The following is a 10,341-nucleotide window of genomic DNA, read 5'->3' on the forward strand; positions in this document are numbered from 1 at the left end:
CTGTATTTAATGCATTAATTTTAAGAAGACTGAAGGACAGAAGATGAAACGCCACAAAACAATGCGGTAAACTTTGTACCTTCAACGCGAACGGTGATCTACTCATTTTTTTTTATTATGCTGACGTTTCTAACGTGACTTTTCCGTCCTCATTACATCGAAGTTTGTATTTATGTTCGAATTACTATACGAAGCACTTTCCTAAAAGTGGATTTCTACACTTCGAATAGCTCTCAAATTATGGAGAAAAAGAAAAGTTGCTGTGAGGCGTCAAAGTTATATGGTTTTATTAGATTGTTCACCTCTTATTCATCCCTTTACCACTACCAGATTACCACCACCAACATTGGCGGCGGAAGGCAAAAATTTTAAGGGGGAACAACCAAGGTTTTTTGACAAGCAAAAAAAATTGGTATCAACAAAAAAATTAGGGGGGATCGTCCCCCCACCTCAAATTTAGGATGGAACACGCCCCTCCCCCCCCCCGCTTCCGCCGCCTATGACCACCAATACGACCACATAAACCATTACCCATTCATCTGTCTATTTCATAAACTCTTAATACTTCTAAAACTTTTCTTCTATTACAAAGGAAATCCACTACGACTACTGCTAATTATTTTTATTGTTATATCATGAACTCTGAGCTCTGGTACCAATTTTATTGATATGATTTCAAAATACATGCTGAATAATACAACCAGAACAGCAATTACTACTACCAATATTTATTCTTTTCTACCATCTCCACCACAATAGTGCAATCACCGCATTCACCATGAATAGTTCTTCAACCACTATTACCACCTCGCTACAACTTCTACTTTTACTACCACTACTACTATTGCTACTACTGATACCATTATTGATAATCACTGATGCTGGTTCTACTTCTGCTGCTGTTATTTCTACTACTACTGCTACTACTACCACTTCTACTGTTTCTACTACTACTACTTCTTCTCCTTTACATACTACTACTACTACTACTATTATACTACTACTATATTGCTACTACTACTGCTGCTACCTCTACTACTACTATTACTACAAACTAATACTACTACTGCTAATACTACTACAAACTAATACTACTACTGCTACTATTACTATGCTGCGGTGTTTAACAACTAATTACACTCACCACAATGACGGTAGTAGTTGTACTATGATTTAAATACTGCTGCAATCATTGCATCCGAACATTTTACTAATTGTACTACTGATACATTTACTACTACTGTAAGTAAGGGTCTTATTATTAGTAAGACTTAAGTTATTCTGCTATATACTGTGTTATGGTTGTTATAATCTAATACATAAGACTTGAACTACTACTACTTGAACTACATTTTATATTACTACTACTACTACTACTACTACTACTACTTCTTCTTCTACACAACTACTACTACTACTACTACTATTACTACTTTATTCACTACTACTTCGACTATGTCTACCACCACTACTAGTTCAGGAGCTACTTACTTAACAGACAACAATACGCGTTTGTTAAAGATCACAACTCCAATTTGAAATATGTTAACTGTGGAGTCCCCCAGGGTACCTTATTTGGCCCACTTCTTTTCACAATTTATATAAATGATTTCTGTAGATCATCAAAATATTATCCCTTATCTTGTTTGCAGATGATTCGACCTTATTTTTTCACATCAGAATCCACAAACTTTAGTTGATGTTATTAATTCTGAACTTATTAATGTTACTGAGTGGATAAGAGCCAATCGATTATCTTTGAACCTTAACAAAACAAAATACATGTTATTTAGTAATTCCATAGACAAGTTACCGATGAACATTATGTTTGATAATACCCCATAAGAAATGGTACCTTACACCAAATTTCTTGGAATAACAGTTGACAGTAAACTTTCTTGGAAAAATCATATTGAAAATATATCAAAAAATAATTCACGAAATATTGGTATTATTAATAGGCTAAAATTTTGCATTCCCTCCACATCATTAATCATGCTCTACTCATCCTTAATCTTGCCTTATTTAAACTAGGGGATTCTTATTTGGGGTGATACCCATCAATATTTATTAGATAAATTGTTGCTTTTGCAAAAGAAAGCACTTCGTATTATTCATAGTACATGTTTCCGTTCTCATACGGACCACTTTTTCTAGAAAGTAAACTGTTGAAAGTCGAAGACCTGTATTTACTACAGTTAGGGCACTTCATGTATAGTTATAATAATAATGCACTTCCCCATATTTTTGATGCCATGTTCCCTAAAAATCAATTTTATCATAACTACCCCACGAGACACTCTGACGAACTTCACATCCCACTTTACAGAACTTTACTGGCCAAAAATACATTCCTATTCAACGGTCCTAAATTCTGGAACTCACTCGCTAATAAGTTAAAGACAGTCATTCAAACGTAAACTCAAACTTATCCTGCTTAATTCCTATAATTCTTCGCAACGGAATTATCTTGATTATAATCCTTACATTTTTCACTTTTATTTCATCTTTTTTCATCTATATTGTCCAGTCATATCTTTTGTTATTACACCAGATCAAGCTGGTTCATGGTCAGCCCTTTCCCATTCTTAGTTTTACTCCTTTTTAAAAATAGTTGTCTTGTACTGTCCTGTCTCTTGTTTTGTCTTGTCTTCTACGTCTTGTCATCCCCTCTCTCTTTTCTTCTGTCTTGCGCAACATATCCTTGACAACGAGGACCTCTTTGTGTGAAAAGCTTTGCAATTGTTCAGTAATTATGTTTCCATCAATATGATTTCTTTTCTCTTTTTCTTTCATGTAATACTTGCATGTACGCATATAGTAAGTCGACTATAATTTCTTCATTTCCAAGGGGGATCCACAATTTTAAAAGCTTTGCTTTTTGGTGGATCCCCCTCATTTCCATTTATGCTCTATATTATACTGTTTTTTTTACGAAGTAAGAATGCCCTTCTGTAAAATTGTACTTGATTTGTATTGTTTTATATTATTTTATATTATGTTTTGAATGGAAATGAAATAAAAGAATTGAAAATTGAATTGAATACTACTACTGCTGCTGCTGTTATTACTACTTCTACTACCAATGCTGCTGCTACTACTTCTACTTCTACTACTGATTACTACTTTATTCTGTGACTACTTACACTACTACACCAGTAATACTAATACTGCTGCTGCTGCTCCTACTACTGCTACTCATACTACTACAAGTACTACTACTATTACTACTACTACTACTACTACTACTACTATTGATACTGCTACTACTAATAATAATGATAATACTTCTTCTACTACTACTTATTCTTCCAAAACGACTGCTACTACCAACATTGCCGCTACCAAGACTACCCGTATTGACCACTGTCGGAATTAATACTGTTACACTCTGTGTACTGTTATGTCTTCTACTATATTATTTGATGTTATGTAATAAAAACTACTTTTTGTTCATGTGTACCGACAGTATGCATGTTACTATTACTTCTCCTGGTATTAACAATATACTATAATCTAATAACATTGGTAGTTAGTATTGTTAGTGTAACTACTATCATTACCATTAATCACGCCATTATTGTCACGAGCAAAGTGTAAAAAGCGAGTTGTATACTCCTACGTTTAGTACTGGTGATACCATTGACATGGGATCTACTACCAATGCCATTTTAGATTATCACAAACATAACTTGCCTCAAAAAGTATTGACATTATGTCTCACAAAATTTATCAATAATTATACTCCTACTTTTTTCAACTTATATATGAAAAAATAGTTGTTGAAGTTAAACAGCATTAATTATGCTACAATGCCAGCTTGTATACGTACTATCGCAAAATCTCCCATGATGGTGAGTTGTTATAGCATAAGACCGCTACCGCTTATAACACTCGTGCTAAAAACTACTACTACTACTACTACTACTACTACTTCTGCTACTACTAGTACACCAACAACAACTACTACTATATGCTACTACTACTACTACTATTATTACTACTATTACTACTACTACTACTACCTGACTACTAACAATACTGATACAACTACCATCACTACTTGTATGTACTCATCTTTAACTTCTTTTTCCTACTGTCCTTTCTTCTATTAATACTGTTTTGATATCATACTACCACACGAACATTGCTTACATAACATACGAAGTTGCAGTCTAAAGATATTAACATAAAAGAACTGTGTTACTACCCCAGTAGGGCCCACTACACCAACGTTAGTAGTTTCAATTAAAGAATTCAAAATAAGTTTAGAGTAACAGCTGAACAAAGTAGATTAACAGAAAGCACTTCATCATACAAACAATGAAAGAGAGATGGAAATAAGATGTGGAAATAATGAAAATCACTACTACTACTCGTGTTATTGATATCACGGGTGTTACTTATCATTCTAATCCGCTTACCATTATTGCTGCTACTGATACTTCTACTACTATAACTACTGCGACTTTTATAGTGCTTCCCAAATTTAGGCCTACAAAATAAATAATGTTAATATAATAGTCATACAGTTGCTTCTCTGCTTTGACTGCTTGTACACATCTAGGATGAAAAAAAAATGAAAAATTTAAATCGATATCTAAAAAATTTAAATTCTTTCTGATCTTTGATTGGTAAAGATATATCAATTTTACAAACTTAAGCTATTTTCTGTTCATAAAATTAAGACTTACATATTAAAAATCCTAACACGTACTGTCTATTTAAAAAAATATTCCTGAAAACCTAATACCTATTCTCCCAAAATTGTATTTCGCATAGTACAAATTAATACCTCTCCACATTAACCAGAGAACAATAAAGGGGCCCTATTGACTAAAATGCTTTATACATGTACATTAATGGATTTATATGGATGTAGGGTAATGTAACAGTTATTTTAAAATTTTGGTTGTTGTTTATAACTAGCCTTTTGTACGTTAACAATGTGATGTGTGATTGAAATATTATTTTGTTGTTGTCCGACGTTTGATTTAGAGAGAGAGAGAGAAACAGTTTATTACAAAATAGATCAATATAGATAATTAATTGTATATTTGTATTTGTAACAAAAATAAGTGCATTTTGAAGGAAAAGAAAACTTTTTAAATTTTAAGTAGTTTTGGAATGAAATAATTTGTTCTCTGTATATGCATCATTCATTATGAACAATAATACGATTGTATTTGCAAAGTATATGCTTCAGATCAAAATTGTATATAAGAAAAAAAGTATATGTTGTTGGGATATATGCAAGTTATCGATGTTATTTATCCACACTGTTCGAATGGTAATCACTTGTGACTACCGGCAAGGTCGACTTGATTTAAATATGAATGCTCAGGTAAACCATTTGGTATCAATTATTAAAAAAAATGAAACATATATTTACTTGTCGATCTCGCGAGAAAGAGCGAGGGCTCCCTCTTACGTTGATAACCTCTTTGAATATGTTCCCGCGCGAGTTTGTTTACTGTTTTTGACGTCACTGTCGACCTATTTGAATTGAATGATTCGAACTTTTGCATGACAGCGTGGATAAACATTCGGTACTGTACGCTGGCAGTACATCCTTGTGTTAAAAATTCTTTTGACGTTGTATATATTTACGAATGCTGACTGCTGTTTTGTGTGATATGACGAAATAATTATGGAGATGAGATTTATTTCAAGAACTTATATGATATTGCTTCATTTACAACTATTATAAGAATCAGGGAGAAGAATGGATGACTTTTACAAACAGACGGCGCTGGAATCTGTAATAATAGCCTGTGCTTCTATTTGTAGTAATTATCGAATATAGTCATAGATATACTGTTTAATGTAATACTAAGATCTATTGCCTCATATTCGTATGAAAGTAGAAATAAGTACTCACGATGATACGTATAGCGAAGATAGCTAAACCATGAACATTTCTCTCCTTAATTGGTATTATATTCAATTTTGTTTCCATACTTTCTTTGAATTCGTGTTTTCCTTGCAGCCATGGTGTTATTGTGTTTGATGATAGAATCTTTGTTAACCATTTATAATAATTCAAAAATAAATAAATGTTTCATTTTTCTCTTAAAATTTAATGCAAGAAAAATACTAGCTAATTTATCGTACTTCTTTTCCGTAAAACGAGAGACTACGTGCATGCGTCTCTCGCGTACGTCTAATTATAACTCGTACTTGCTCCTCTGTCCCGCTATCAAACCCAGTCAAAAGAGCTCAAATTGTGGTTAAATGTGTTTGGTTAAATCATAGAGCTATTACAGATAGCTCTATGGTTAAATTCAGTTTTTACAATTATTGTGCAATCGAGTGTTAATCGTGCTTGTGATTCATATCTTTGGACAAACCTTAACCGTCTCTATCCGAAGGACATGACCGGGGGCACAAACCTTAGCTCTGAATCTGCTTCTAATTTTTTTTCAAATCAAATGTATATGGGATTAACGATCATTTACCAAATTTAGAAAAAAAAATGTAATTATAATCCCTTTAAAGATTCACCTGTATTTCTCCCACTGGAATGGACACCCAATCCGTATCATATTGGATGAAGAAAAAAAAACACAAATGTTAGTATATTTTTAGTAAAGTGATATTTCTAACATGTCTAATAGCCCTATTAAGGTTATATGCACGGCAAAACATTGCTGTCTAAGACATCTGTTTTTTATGGCAATCTTATTAGTCAGGGGCCGACCCCCCTCTCCCCTCACACACACACTTTCTCCCAAATCGTGTACAAAAACGTAGAGATTACTATTTGATTATGATTTTTTGCATGGTCAGCCCCCCCCCCCACACTTTCAAATCCTTCTCCGCGGCCCCTGTCGTAGGTAGACTAGTCGATGGGGAGGGTATCATAATTAATCATACATATCTTTAATATCATTTCTTTTTTATTTTTTTTCGCATTTCTGGACCCATTCCCGTTTAAGAGTTGCCCTCATTAGACCTATGATGCTTTGTTTTCATTACACGTGTACAAACAGTATTGAAGAGAAATACAAGTGAAAGAAATAAAAGTCAATTCGATTGAATCAGAGAACGCCGACCTCCCTGAGAGTGAAATGATAACTGGCTATACTTCACTGCAATCGCTCAGTAGATATAGGGAAGAATAAAAGGTTGGGAGCGTTGAAAAAAAATTGCATGTTCAATAATTCAATAATACCATTTTAATGAATGTTGATCGTCTATCATTCTTGATTTAAAATCTGTTATGTAACTGGAAAAAATCCAATACATCCGAAAAATTTCGCACGATTTTTATGAAAATTATCGCCCATATATGTTGTCTATGGTGTTGGTGTTGTTTCCTTAAAAATACTTCTTTTTTTATTGGTGTTTTATGTTTTATTAAAATATCTAGGATCTTCATATACTGTTAATGGACAAATACTTTGATATGTGACTGACAGCAGTTTATCTATATATCTATACTTTGGGGGTATTTAAAGTGGAGTTAATGCTATCCTCACGCCCTCTGGAGTCGAGTAGCGTATAGCAAAACAAAAGCAATATCGTTGTGCAAATGAACTGTTCGAGGTAGCGCAATAATACAAAACTATATTCTGGACGTGAGATACACTGTCACATTTTCATAAAAATGCTTCCGCCGGTAAATTAGTTCGATTATTCTCGTTTGTTTTAGTTGGTGCAATACCAAGTAGAAGTATCATTTTTGTTGGTTTTTCTTTTCTTGTTAAATGTCATACTTCATGTCAATTGTTAACAACGATTGGAAAAAAAGGTAATTGTTTTTATTTCAGCAAATACAATTTTTACGAAAAAATAAGATTATCTCTGACGTCTTTTGTTCATTGTGAATTAATTCTACTATGGACTTATGATAAAAACTAATCAGATGTAACATTTATGTAGCGTACACGAAGCGCTGTGTATATGATTGCACTGGCTTTAACCTGAAACCCAGATCAGGCACTCGAGCATTTAATTAATTCATTTCTACCGGTATTACTCAGTTGATACACCAGGGGCCCGTTGCAGAAAGAGTTGCGTTTGAACGCAAGTCAAAAAATCAATCGCAAGTCCAAAATGCGCGCTGTTGATTGGTGGAAAATGAAGTTACGCATGATTTTTAAAGATGCGTTTCATTGCAACTGGGGCCCGTTGCAGAAAGAGTTGCAATCAAACGCATCTTTAAAAATCATGCGCAACTTCATTTTCAACCAATCAACAGCGCGCATTTTGGACTTGAAAGTGGCAAATGCAGATAAAGATATAAGGTTGTTTTCCGATAACTAAAGTCAGTTGGATGTCCGGGAAAATTGACCTACAGTGTATTCTTTTTTCGATTTTTTTTTATACAAAATGAGAAAATAATTTTCTTTGACTAGAAAATGTCCAAATCCGGGGGGGGGGGATACATCGGCTGGTCATTATGCCCCACCTCCTCTGGTGCGCCATAATAACCATCATTCATGACATCAAATTTCGAAGTAAAACAGCATACTCCCTAAATGTAATGTATATATATTCTAACAAGATACAACAACGTACTGTAGAAACATTGTATAAAAGCGCTATGTTGCCTAGCTAGTAAATACAACAACAACAATAATAATGATAATAATAATAATTATTATATTGTTATTACTATCATCATTTTATACGTTGTAAGCTAAATTCTATCATGGAATGTGTAATTTATCATTTATCGACACAATAAATTTTGAATTTTTTTAGCAGGTTGATCATAATAATGATTTTTTGGGGTGAATGACTTGACAAGTGGCACTCCATAGATGTGTGTTTGAAGTTATCCCACTGTTAATCAATAATCCATGGCTATCAAAATATCACCCATTTTATTATAATGTTTATTCATAGTTTGCCCTTTCCAAATGATGGCCTATTTCTTTCACCCCATCATTTAAAAAAGTGCAATCAAAATGCATTTCATTATCAGGTAAGAAAGTTGGGAACTGATGCATGCATCACCAGGGGGTATTTGAAATTTTTAATATGTCATTTCGAAATGGGGGCATTAACATAAATGATTTATTATTGCATCGAAGAAATTAATCATCCCCATACGGTCTTAGATACAGCGTTTTATATGTCAGACAATAATATGTGATTATAAATGCGAACTGCCAACGCCAATTAATCAATAATATGGGGTAACAAAAAAGATCGTCCAAATTGTAAGGTTGTAATATATTTTGCAGGGTTTTGTTTATTATCATTATTAATATACAATTGAGCCATGGTTTTGTTTCGTTTTTTGTTCTGTGTTTGTTTGGTTAGTAAGCTAATAATTAGAGTGGCTATCGATCCTGGCAAGTTGCTCAAACATTAAAAAAGGTTAGTTCTAAATTCATGTTCGACCATTCAGGGTTGCTTGATCAGAGCTGAACAATATAAGTTTATAAAAAAATAACGATTTTTCGCTCTCGAAATGTGTATGTAAAATCATAAGTTCTAAAAATATCAAAATTCGAATTGGATTGTCAATTTCTTGAGGACTTTGGTCTTAAGGTGCGTTTACTTCAATCCAGAGGCATAAATAGTAAACTTATTTGGGAGGCAGAAAGTGGTTTATGCGTCATAAATTCTGAAAGTTCGCGTAAGCTAAATGAGAAAGTAAGAAATTACCCGTTTGAATAAAAATGTATTGTTTTCCTACACTGTAAAAAAATATTAGGTAAACTTTTAACCAGTGCGATGGTACTACGTGTCCACCAATTTGGGGCAGTATTTTACCCAATGCGGGAAGCATATTGTCCAGTAAGTTAAAAAAAATATGCAGGAATTTCTTTAGAATGGGCAAAATTTTCATCACACTGGATACATGAAAATGCCCCAAACTGAGAAATGCCCAATGTTGGTTGGACGCATGGACCTTCATGGAGCATTTTGTACCCAATATTCTTTAGAGTGTAGTTCAGGGCACCCACAGAAAATGCTCAAGGTTTGATATCTTCTACCAAAACTTGCCCATAATGTTCCAGAGAAGAAAGTAAAATAACCCCAATTATTTTTGTCATTAACTAAATATCTCGTCACCAGTGCTAATAAAAGATGCCAAATTCCTAAAATGTGGTAATAGATATGACCAAAATGATAAAACCGTTACGTTAGCTTTCATCATGCAAAGTTTTACCTTCCTAAAATAACAGTCAATAAAGAAATCGAATAAAATTAAACATGAAAGAATTATTCTATTTTCAGAATAATGTCTCGACAAATATGAGATTCTTCTTATTTCACTTCATACTTAAACACCCCATGTATCCCATCAATAAAGACTGTACCGCTTGAACACATGCGCAGAGGTTGGTATAGCAGTATACCAGATAATTCAACCTTTTTGCC

Source organism: Lytechinus variegatus, chromosome 15, assembly GCF_018143015.1.
Source record: "Lytechinus variegatus isolate NC3 chromosome 15, Lvar_3.0, whole genome shotgun sequence".
Lineage (NCBI taxonomy): Eukaryota > Metazoa > Echinodermata > Echinoidea > Temnopleuroida > Toxopneustidae > Lytechinus > Lytechinus variegatus.